Source organism: Drosophila arizonae, chromosome 4, assembly GCF_054131065.1.
Source record: "Drosophila arizonae isolate 15081-1271.41 chromosome 4, UAZ_ARI_1.0, whole genome shotgun sequence".
In the NCBI taxonomy this organism is placed as follows: domain Eukaryota; kingdom Metazoa; phylum Arthropoda; class Insecta; order Diptera; family Drosophilidae; genus Drosophila; species Drosophila arizonae.
The window spans coordinates 26,869,088-26,880,060 of NC_142924.1; the positions used below are offsets into that span (position 1 = coordinate 26,869,088).

Here is a 10,973-nt window from a genome sequence, read left to right on the forward strand (position 1 = left end):
AGTGAAGGGTATACCGAAATTTGAAAAGCGTTCGCCACGTTCATACAAATGTTAGCGTTTTCATGATTATTTCTAAGAAGGGTTTGAAATCGTTGGTGCTCATAAAAATATGATTTTGCGACGGGCATGCACACACACACTCTCCCTTGCTACATGTAGTATGAGCATTTGTATGCCTGTGTGCGAAGCTCTTGCCGCCTGTTGCAATTTTACAGTTCAGCATTTGCATTTGGTCGATCTTGTGAAGTGCTCACATACATATGTATGTATGTCTGTATATACATTTGATTGTGTGTACGCATGGGATGTGCTGCTCACAATTATGGGATATCACTTGTAGAAGTGACAAGTGCACTTCCCAATACTCTGTGGCACTGTGGCCGACGAGTAACTCATACACATACACATATGTATGTGTGTGGTATAGTGACTGGCGCCTATCTTTAAGCACTTGATTTCATTTCAATGATTGTGGGTTCGCCTATCAGAGGGCATTTTTAATGAAATGTAATACCTGATTAAACTCAGTTGGCAAAATGGGATGCGATTTTCGATCCCTAGCACCCGTTCATATATGTACATACATATACAGGTGTATGCAAGTAAAATAACTTAGTCAGCTTTAGATAGTCAGATATTTAAATAAAAGCGCCTTTTCAATTAAAACCCAAAACCGTTCACACCATTAAAAGTTGAGGTAGGCACACGCCAATGTTCATCTGCCAGGCATACACACACGCACATGTAAAGGCACACAGGCATACAAGTGCTTCTACAAGTTATATCCCATAATTGTGAGCAGCGCCTCCCATGCGTACTTACAATTAAATGCATATACATACATACACACATATGTATGTAAGCACTTCACAAGATCGACAAATGCAAATGCTGGGATTTAAAATTGCTATAGGCAGAAAGAGCTTCGCACACAGTGTAAGTGTGTGTGTGCATGCTCGTCGCGAAAACATTTTCATTATGCGCACCAACGCTTTCATACCCTTCCCACAAATAATAACGAAAACGCATGGCAAACGGTTTGAAAATTTCGGTATACTCTTCACACAGAAGGGAAGGATTGAGTTCTCGCTGCAAAGAAATTTTTGTGAGCTGCTGCTTGTGCTCACATGCATACATACCTATACATATTTGAGAGAGCAGAGAGCATCGTGAGAGAGAGATAGCAAGGGAAACATTCAGCGCAGAGGGATCTTTTGTTCAACAGTCGACCATCTCGGTCGAGCGCATGAAGCGAAATGATTGTGCTTTCGTATTTTTTCGTAGCCCGAACCCAAAAAGTGAGGAGCCGAGCAAATACGAAGTGTCTGGGAGATAACTCCCGAAAAAAAGTGTGCAAAACGCTTTACACTACTTGTCCGGTCTATGTGTTCTCTGGTTAATGGTGATATACACGGATTTAGGAAAAGAATTTCAAGTCTCTAGCTCTTATAACTTCTGAGATCGACGCGTTCATACATACGGTCGGACGGACGGACGGACAGGGCCAAATCGACTCAGCTCATCGCCCTGATCAAGAATATATGTGGGGTCTGCCACGCCTCCTTGTGCCTGTTACATACATTTCAACAAAACCATTATACCCTGATTTCCCATTTTCAATGGGTTCAGGGTATAAATAGTCATATATGTCGGAACACCTATGGGAATTTCCAATAGGTTCTGACCCACATGCAAGATTTATATAATTTATATAAATTAATAATAATGGGTAGAACTTTATTTCAGGTAGAAATACATATATATATTATATTGCATAAACGCGGACATAATCGACCAATAGGGTCGGTTGCTTCCAAGTGGGTAGCCATTGATCCTGGCTTTGCCAAAAATTAAGCTTCGCTTGTGGGTGTTTGTTGATCCAAGGCTTCTCAAAGCTGGAAGTTCGCAATTTATCAACAAAGTCGCCGAAGCCGCCAACTGAGAGGCCAAGAGTGATGTAAAACTATATTTGAAAAAAAAAAAATAAGATATATATATTATTTTTAGAGAAGGAACTATAATTTCGCAATTTTACGCAAAAAACCTTTCTTATTTTAAACTTTTTTCAGGCTGAAGAAATAGAGCGTACCTATTATTTTCAGCAGGCCCTTTTCAATGGATTGTGACTACTATGAATTTAGAGGGAAATACATATGGCCTGATTGCTTTCTTAAAGTTACCATCCATTTTTATACCCTGAACCCATTTTCAATGGGAAATCAGGGTATAAGGTTTGTTGAAATGTATGTAACAGGCAGAAGGAGGCGTGACAGACCCCACAAAGTATATATATCCTTAGTCAGGGCGTTGTTGTTCAGGGTAGTATCTAGTCGAGCACACTCGACTAGAGTTTTCCTTACTTGTATACCCTGAACCCATTGAAAATGGGAAATCAGGGTATAATGGTTTTGTTGAAATGTATGTAACAGGCAGAAGGAGGCGTGGCAGACCCCACATATATTCTTGATCAGGGTGACGAGCTGAGTCGATTTGGCCCTGTCCGTCTGTCTGTCTGTCCGTCTGTCCGTATGTTTGAACGCGTCGATTTCCGAAGATATAAAAGCTAGACACTTCAAATGGCACTAACCAGAGAACACATAGACTAGACATCTAGAACAAATTTTTTCACCGACGAAAAAATGCGCCAAGGAGACTACACAACTTCGTATTTGCTCGGCTCATTCTCTTGAGGCTCAAGCAGTGAAAATATTGCACGACAAAGTCAGTGCGCTGCAAGCGATCAAACGAAATGGTCCCATTGTTATATGAAGCACAGCTATGCGCTTTTGTCCTACTCTCTCTCTCTCTCTCTCTCTCTCTCTCTCTTTTTGGTCGTTCAAATCACCGAACTCAGCAGCGCACAAAAATTGAAATTTGTTGGCGACGATCCCAGCTCTTTCCTTTTGAGTGAAGGGTATACCGAAATCATAAAAGCGTTTGTCAGGCTCATGCAAACAAAATGTAGCGTTTCGATGGATAATCGTGGGAAGGGTATGAAAGCGTTGATACGCATAAAGAATATGAATTCGCGACGGGCAAGCACACACACACTTGCATTCTCTGGAAACATGTGTGAGCATTTGTGGCCTGCGTGCGTAACTCTTGCTGCCTGAGCAAATTGTAATTCCCAAAATTTACCGTTGATTGGCCTTTGAGTGATAACATACATTTGTATACATATGTATGTGTATGTATGTATGTATGAGATGGGATGACAATTGTCTGGCGCTTTACTAGTTTGTCAATTTTGTATGGTTTCAATTGTAGAGTGACTGTCAAATGAACCTTCATGACTTACATCAGTAATTTTGGCAATAATGAGTACATCTTGAGTTAGTATGATATGTCTATGTCCCCTTAATGTTACCATAGCATTTAATGAACTTATTAGTATCTACGATCATCTCTTCGGTTGAAAATGTGTTCAAACTAATTTTAATCTATATATAAAAGAGAGTTGTGTAAAAGTGTACAGAGACTTATAACTTGATATGTGCTGGACCAATTTTCATGGTTTTTGATTTGTTGGATTTGTCTCCGCCACGAGTAGAATAGTAGATCTTTAAAATACTGAAAAAATTTGACGAATACTTGAAAAACGCGGTTTTTTCCCTAAAGATTCAAATTTCCATTGATACTCAGTAGGCTTGATAACAGTGACAGTTTTCGGTCCTGCTCTCACATTATACAATAGTATTTGTTTGTCTCAAACATAAATTTGTGTAAATTATTTATATTTATATTTCTCGATTGTTATACCCTGAACCCATTTTCAATGGGAAATCAGGGTATAATGGTTTTGTTGAAATGTATGTAACAGGGAGAAGGAGGCGTGGCAGACCCCACAAAGTATATATATTCTTGATCAGGGTGACGAGATGAGTTGATTTGGCCCTGTCCGTCTGTCTGTCCGTCTGTCCGTATGTATGAACGCGTCGATTTCAGAAGATATAAGAGCTAGAGACTTCAATTTTTTTTTAAATGTCCGTAATTACAGCGCGCATATCAAGTTTATCATTAAAAATCGATAACCCATCCTGATATTTTTTATCGATAAAAAACCTTATCGAAAACCAGTTATAAAATTATATCTTCTACACCTTTATTGCTAGAGTCTCCAAACGTATGCTTATATGCAATTTATACAATTTCGGTTTTTGTTAAAATTTACCCCCCACCCTTAAATTCACCCCCTCACCCTCACTTTTGTAAAAAGCGTATTTCAAATACTAGAGACTTGTGCTTTGGCAATTACATGCATATTCATGTTATAATCATAATCTGAAAGTTTCATGAAGATCGTACGTCCATAAAAAAGTCCACAAAAAGCTCTAGTCGAGACTGCTCGACTACGAGATCCCCTGAACCCTTGGAGTGCTAGCTATTTCAATAATTTTTCGCGTCTTTCAGCTTACACAAGAAACACGCACACATACACAAACACATACACACACAAGCACCCACGCATAAACACGCATGGGCTGCAGTGTGCGCTTACTATGAGAACTCAATTGTTTAATAACTTTTTTTGTGGATATGGTGGATATGCATGTAATTGCCAAAGCACAAGTCTCTAGTATTTGAAATACGCTTTTTACAAAAGTGGTGGTAAGGGGGTGAATTTAGAGGTGGGGGGTAAATTTTAACAAAAACCGAAATTGTATAAATTGCATATAAGCATACATTAAAAATTTGGACACTCTAGCAATAAAGGTGTATAAGATATAATTTTATAATTGGTTTTCGATATGGTTTTTTATCGATAAAAAAAGATCGGGTTGAGTTATCGATTTTTTATGATAAACTTGATAGGCGCGCTGTAATTACGGACATTTAAAAAAAAAATTTGAAGTCTCTAGCTCTTATATCTTCGGAAATCGACGCGTTCAAACATACGGACAGACAGACGGACAGGGCCAAATCAACTCAGCTTGTCGCCCTGATCAAGAATATATATACTTTGTGGGGTCGGCCACGCCTCCTTCTGCCTGTTACATACATTTCAACAAAACCATTATACCCTGATTTCCCATTAAAAATGGGTTCAGGGTATAACAAAAAAAAATTTGGAATGATGTAGTTTGTTAGATTTCTGTAAAAAGTGTTTGTAAATCTAACTATAACTATGGCTTTGAATTTAAAGATTCAAGGCCAGATTTGCCATCGCATTGGATCATTGCAACCTATTGAAGATGCACAGCACTAATTCTTGCAAATATACTTCATGGGCAATATAGAAGAACAACTTGACCGGCGTCAAGAAATCAACACAGCTATGAAAAGAGCAATTCTCCAAGATTTGCAGCAAATGCTTCACGAACATCATGCATTGGTCAATCTGTTCAAGACTGCTTTAGAGTGCATGCCAAGAGATGACTATAAAGCAGTAATCAGAGCAGATAAAAGACCAGCTGGAACACATGAACGCACATTTAATGCTCCAACAATCGATGAAGTGGCAATCCTGATGGTTGGTGAAAGCTTGGAAGCATGCGATATTGTGCTTACACGACGCAGTACTGGGCATCACTTTAATATCAAAATTATTAATCCATTGAATGGTAAAATCAATCATTGTTTTCATTTTAACTTTATATACATTTCATTCTGTTTGCTTTTGGTACACAAAAAAAGTTATCACTATTAATTTACTAGAGAGTAGCTGTAAAAGTCGTAAACCTATTAGGGGTTCTAAAATACAATTTTTACGATCAACAAATCACAGGGCCAATCTTTGACTATTTGTGGCCTCAATCTAGAAAATGCGTGTTTTTCTCATGGTCAATTGTACGTGGCATGCTCACGTGTTGGCCAACCATCCGCATTATTTGTACTTGCACCTGACCAAAAAACGAAGAATGTCGTTTACCACAAGGTGCTTGAATGAAAATCCGATTAATAAATTAATCAGAGTGTATCCCAACCTGAACAACATAGCTTTCAACAATTTTTTACCTATGTAGAAATAATGGATAGGGCAATGCAACGTTTGCCGGGCCAGCTAGTTATATATAATAGACGTCTGCATGAATGGCAAAAAAAGCACATTCAACTGTACAAAGTCGTCATTGAATTGAGTGAAAACTTGTACAAACGAAATGAGAATGAGTGAGCGACTGAAGTCGTGTTTCTCTCGACTGCACAAAAATATACCCGAAAGGAAACGAAGTGAGTGAGTGAACAGCAGAAGCTATTAAATGTTGTATATTGAATACATTCGAATATTGTCAGCTGTTTTCTGCTGTGTGTATCTGTTAAAAGAAAGAGGAAAAAATAAAGAAATATGTGTGCAATGTATTTTTTGTTGTGGAATTTTTAACTTATATATTTATTACAAATAATTAATTAATAATATTAGAATTTAAAAACATAATTTTATTAATGCTATCAGGGTTGGAAGCTATTGACCAAATAAATATTAAATCTGCAAATATCAACACAGAAAACATAGACGGTCACAACTACACATTTTGTTAGTAAAACTAAAACACAAGCTTTAAACAAAACAAAACACAACAAGTAAGAAAGCTCTAGTCGAGACTGCTCGACTACGAGATCCCCTGAACCCTTGGAGCAATAGATAGCTTACACAAGAAACACGCACACACACACACACAGGCACGTACGCACACACAGGCATACATACACACACACGCATACAGACACACACACACACGCATACATACACAAACGCATACACACACACATACACATACACACACACATACACAAACACATACACACACAAGCACCCACGCATAAACACGCATGGGCTGCAGTGTGCGCTTACTATAAGAACTTAATTGTTTAATAACTTACGACGTACGATCTTCATGAAACTTTTAGATTATGATTATAACATGGATATGCATGTAATTGCCAAAGCACAAGTCTCTAGTATTTGAAATACGCTTTTTACAAAAGTGAGGGTGAGGGGGTGAATTTAAGGGTGCGGGGTAAATTTTAACAAAAACCGAAATTGTATAAATTGCATATAAGCATACATTAAAAATTTGGAGACTCTAGCAATAAAGGTGTAGAAGATATAATTTTATAACTGGTTTTCGATAAGGTTTTTTATCGATAAAAAAAGATCGGGATGAGTTATCGAATTTTAATGATAAACTTCATATGCGCGCTGTAATTACGGACATTTTAAAAAAAATTTGAAGTCTCTAGCTCTTATATCTTCTGAAATCGACGCGTTCATACATACGGACAGACGGACAGACGGACAGACAGACGGACAGGGCCAAATCTACTCAGCTCGTCACCCTGATCAAGAATATATATACTTTGTGGGGTCTGCCACGCCTCCTTCTCCCTGTTACATACATTTCAACAAAACCATTATACCCTGATTTCCCATTGAAAATGGGTTCAGGGTATAAAAACAACACGCTGGTATTTGCCGAAAAATACATACATTTTTTCCTGCAGCTTCCGCTTCCATTTCGCACGTCTGCTCATAATTTCTCAAAGCACAAAATGAATACACAAAATATTCTTCGAACTACTTGAGTAGTTCGAGTGTTTTCGAAGTTTTCATTTCACTTTGCTCTTCTTTCGTTATACTCAGTCATTCGGCATGAGGCACAACATGTTCGTCTTGCGAAACAGTAGTATACACATTCGTCTCATTCTGTCCTTTTCACTCACTCATATTCTACTTAATTCGAATGTACTCAATGTGGCTTTGTTATGAATGTAATCATGCAGACGTCTAATATATAATTACTGTATTTTATCGATAAACATGAATTTGTATAATAATATACATATGTATGTACATATGTACATCTGCATGAAGTGGATATGACAGTCTGTAAGACCGACCAAGGACCAATTTTCGGCTTTACAATTTGCACAGGCCACAAATGCTCACACATGTTTCCAGAGACTGCAAGTGTGTGTGTACTTGCCCGTCGCGAATTCACATCCTTTATGCGTATCAACGCTTTCATACCCTTCCCACGAATATCCATCGAAACGCTACATTTTGTTTGCATGAGCCTGACAAACGCTTTTATGATTTAGGTATACCCTTCGTTCAAAGGGAAAGAGCTAGGATCGTCGCCAACAAATTTCAATTTTTGTGCGCTGCTGAGTTCGGTGATTTGAACGACCATAGAGAGAGAGAGAGAGAGAGAGAGAGAGAGAGAAAGAGAGTCGGACAAAAGCGCATAGCTGTGCTTCATATAACAATGGGACCATTTCGTTTGATCGCTTGCAGCGCACTGACTTTGTCGTGCAATATTTTCGCTGCTCGAATCTCCAGCGACCGAGCCGAGTAAATACGAAATAAAGTGGTCGACCAACTTAACATTTTCTGCTGTAGAAAAATTTGTTCTACATGTCTAGTCTATGTGTTCTCTGGTCAGTGCTGTTACATATATTTCAACAAAACCATTATACCCTGATTTTCCATTGAAAATGGGTTCAGGGTATAAAAATAAAATTATGTATTTTTTAATCCAAGCTACCGAAAAGGAATTTGAAAAAGAATGTCAAAGTACTTTTGTCCACCCAAATAATGATAATCCGCCATGCAAATAATTATAGAACAAGTAAGAAAACTCTAGTTGAGAGTGCTCGACTAGATACTACCCTGATCCCAACAAATAAAAATGCCCATTTAGTATGGCTGAAATTTCAATTTCGATGTATTTAAAAATATAAATAAAATACCAAACTCATTTAATAAAATAAAAAACCTATTTTGAAACGATTAAAAAAGTTAACATCAGTTGCACCGATCGGGATTCTAACCGCGACTTCTCGATTGAGCGTCATGCAGCTAACACACTACGTCACCTCACTTCTGCAAGTGGCGCTGGCAAAACTCAAATAGATTCACTGCTGCAGTGCCATCTACCAAAACTAAACGAAACTAACAGCTGATGTAATTCAACGAATCTTTCTAGAACAAGTAAGAAAGCTCTAGTCGAGACTGCTCGACTACGAGATCCCCTGAACCCTGGGAGCAATAGATATTTCAATAATTTTTCGCGTCTTTCAGCTTACACAAGAAACACGCACACACGCACGTACGCACACGTGCATACATACACACACACGCATACAGACACAAACACATACACACACTCACATACACACACATACACAAACACATACACACACAAGCACCCACGCATAAACACGCATGGGCTGCAGTATGCGCTTACTATGAGAACTTAATTGTTTAATAACTTTTTTTATAAACGTACGATATTCATGAAACTTTCAGATTATGATTATAACATGGATTTGCATGTAATTGCCAAAGCACAAGTCTCTAGTATTTGAAATACGCTTCTTACAAAAGTGAGGGTGAGGGGTGAATTTAGAGGTGGGGGGTAAATTTTAACAAAAACCGAAATTGTATAAATTGCATGTAAGCATACATTAAAAATTTGGAGACTCTAGTAATAAAGGTGTAGAAGATATAATTTTATAACTGGTTTTCGATAAGGTTTTTTATCGATAAAAAAAGATCGGGATAAGTTATCGATTTTTAATGATAAACTTGATATGCGCGCTGTAATTACGGACATTTAAAAAAAAATTGAAGTCTCTAGCTCTTATATCTTCTGAAATCGACGCGTTCATACATACGGACAGACGGACAGACGGACGGACGGACGGACAGACAGACAGACAGACGGACAGGGCCAAATCGACTCAGCTCATCGCCCTGATCAAGAATATATATACTTTGTGGGGTCTGCCACGCCTCCTTCTGCCTGTTACATACATTTCAACAAAACCATTATACCCTGATTTCCCATTGAAAATGGGTTCAGGGTATAAAAAGTTTGATGTATGTGTGCACACGCATACGATGCTGCTGCACGTGCGTTTGTTAATTGGCCAAATATTGATTATTTTTTATTAATTTTTAACTGAACGGAATTTAATGAAACTTTCAGCATATGATCTACATGTTATATTGAATATTTTAGAAAATTAAAAAAAGTGAAAAATCATTCACAATTAAGTCGATAAGTAAAAGACCGGCTTGTAGTTTCCTCGTCTTTATTTGTAGGCTTTTAGCTGTTCAGCTCGTATAAAAGTGTGTAAAGTATATGCCAGAAGAGGCAAGTGACCAGTGCACTATAGGAAAAAAGCCCGAAATTTTGGCATCGATTCTAAAAATAGAGCTAGAAGGTGGAAATTTTACATACACCTAAGATAAATTCATTTAGAATTTTGAATTCTTTTTCTACGATTAGACCATGCCTTCTTCCCGCCACATTGTTACTTATTAATTCAATCATGAGTTCCTTGGACATAATACAAAAATGTAAAAGTGTATGACAATTCAGCTATACCCTGTCAAATTATTTTTAAAAAATGACAAAACAAAATTTGTTTTTCTTTTTCACTTATAATATATTTAGAAAATTAACATTAAATAATCTTAATATTTTTCACCTAATTCGTTTATCTTCGTCTTCCTTTTGAATTTCCGGTTTCGCGGTTTCCGGTTTGACGGACGCTCAATCAGAGAAACCAATCACTTCACTTGAAAATTTAATTATTTGGAGAGGATTTGCCTTTTTTGAAGACAAAGACAACAAGAGTTGACCAGAAAAGTCTAATACCCTCTAAAAAACATCCAGAGAACACATAGACTAGACATTAGAGCTGGGAAATCATCGATGGACAGCTCCATCGATGGTTTTCGCATCGATGGAAAAAATAATCGATTATATCGATGGTTCCATCAAACATTTTTTCTTTTCAAATTTTAAATATTTTTTGTATAAAAGTCGTACTTTTCATAATAGAAATAAATGTAAATAATGCTCTTGTAATTTCATACTTTTCCTTGTACATATTTACAGAATAAGAATAAAGAATATAGACAAATATAGAGAAAATATAAAAGTGCCAGTGAATAATCAAGACATGCTTTTTTCGCCGAGCTGGGGGCGTATGATTCGCTACGTGAGAGATATTGATCCAATTTT

At 37.4% G+C, this 10,973-nt stretch overlaps 1 long non-coding RNA gene across 1 annotated transcript; it reads right to left on the reverse strand.

The window, feature by feature from the left end:
• Nucleotides 1-1,716: 1,716 nt before the first annotated feature.
• LOC149269510 (uncharacterized) lies at nucleotides 1,717-10,575 on the reverse strand. The gene is made up of 2 exons (XR_016269715.1): nucleotides 10,435-10,575; nucleotides 1,717-1,963 (listed from the first exon to the last, which is right to left on the reverse strand). It is a non-coding gene; the product is annotated as an uncharacterized LOC149269510 (long non-coding RNA).
• Between the last annotated feature and the right edge of the window lie 398 nt (nucleotides 10,576-10,973).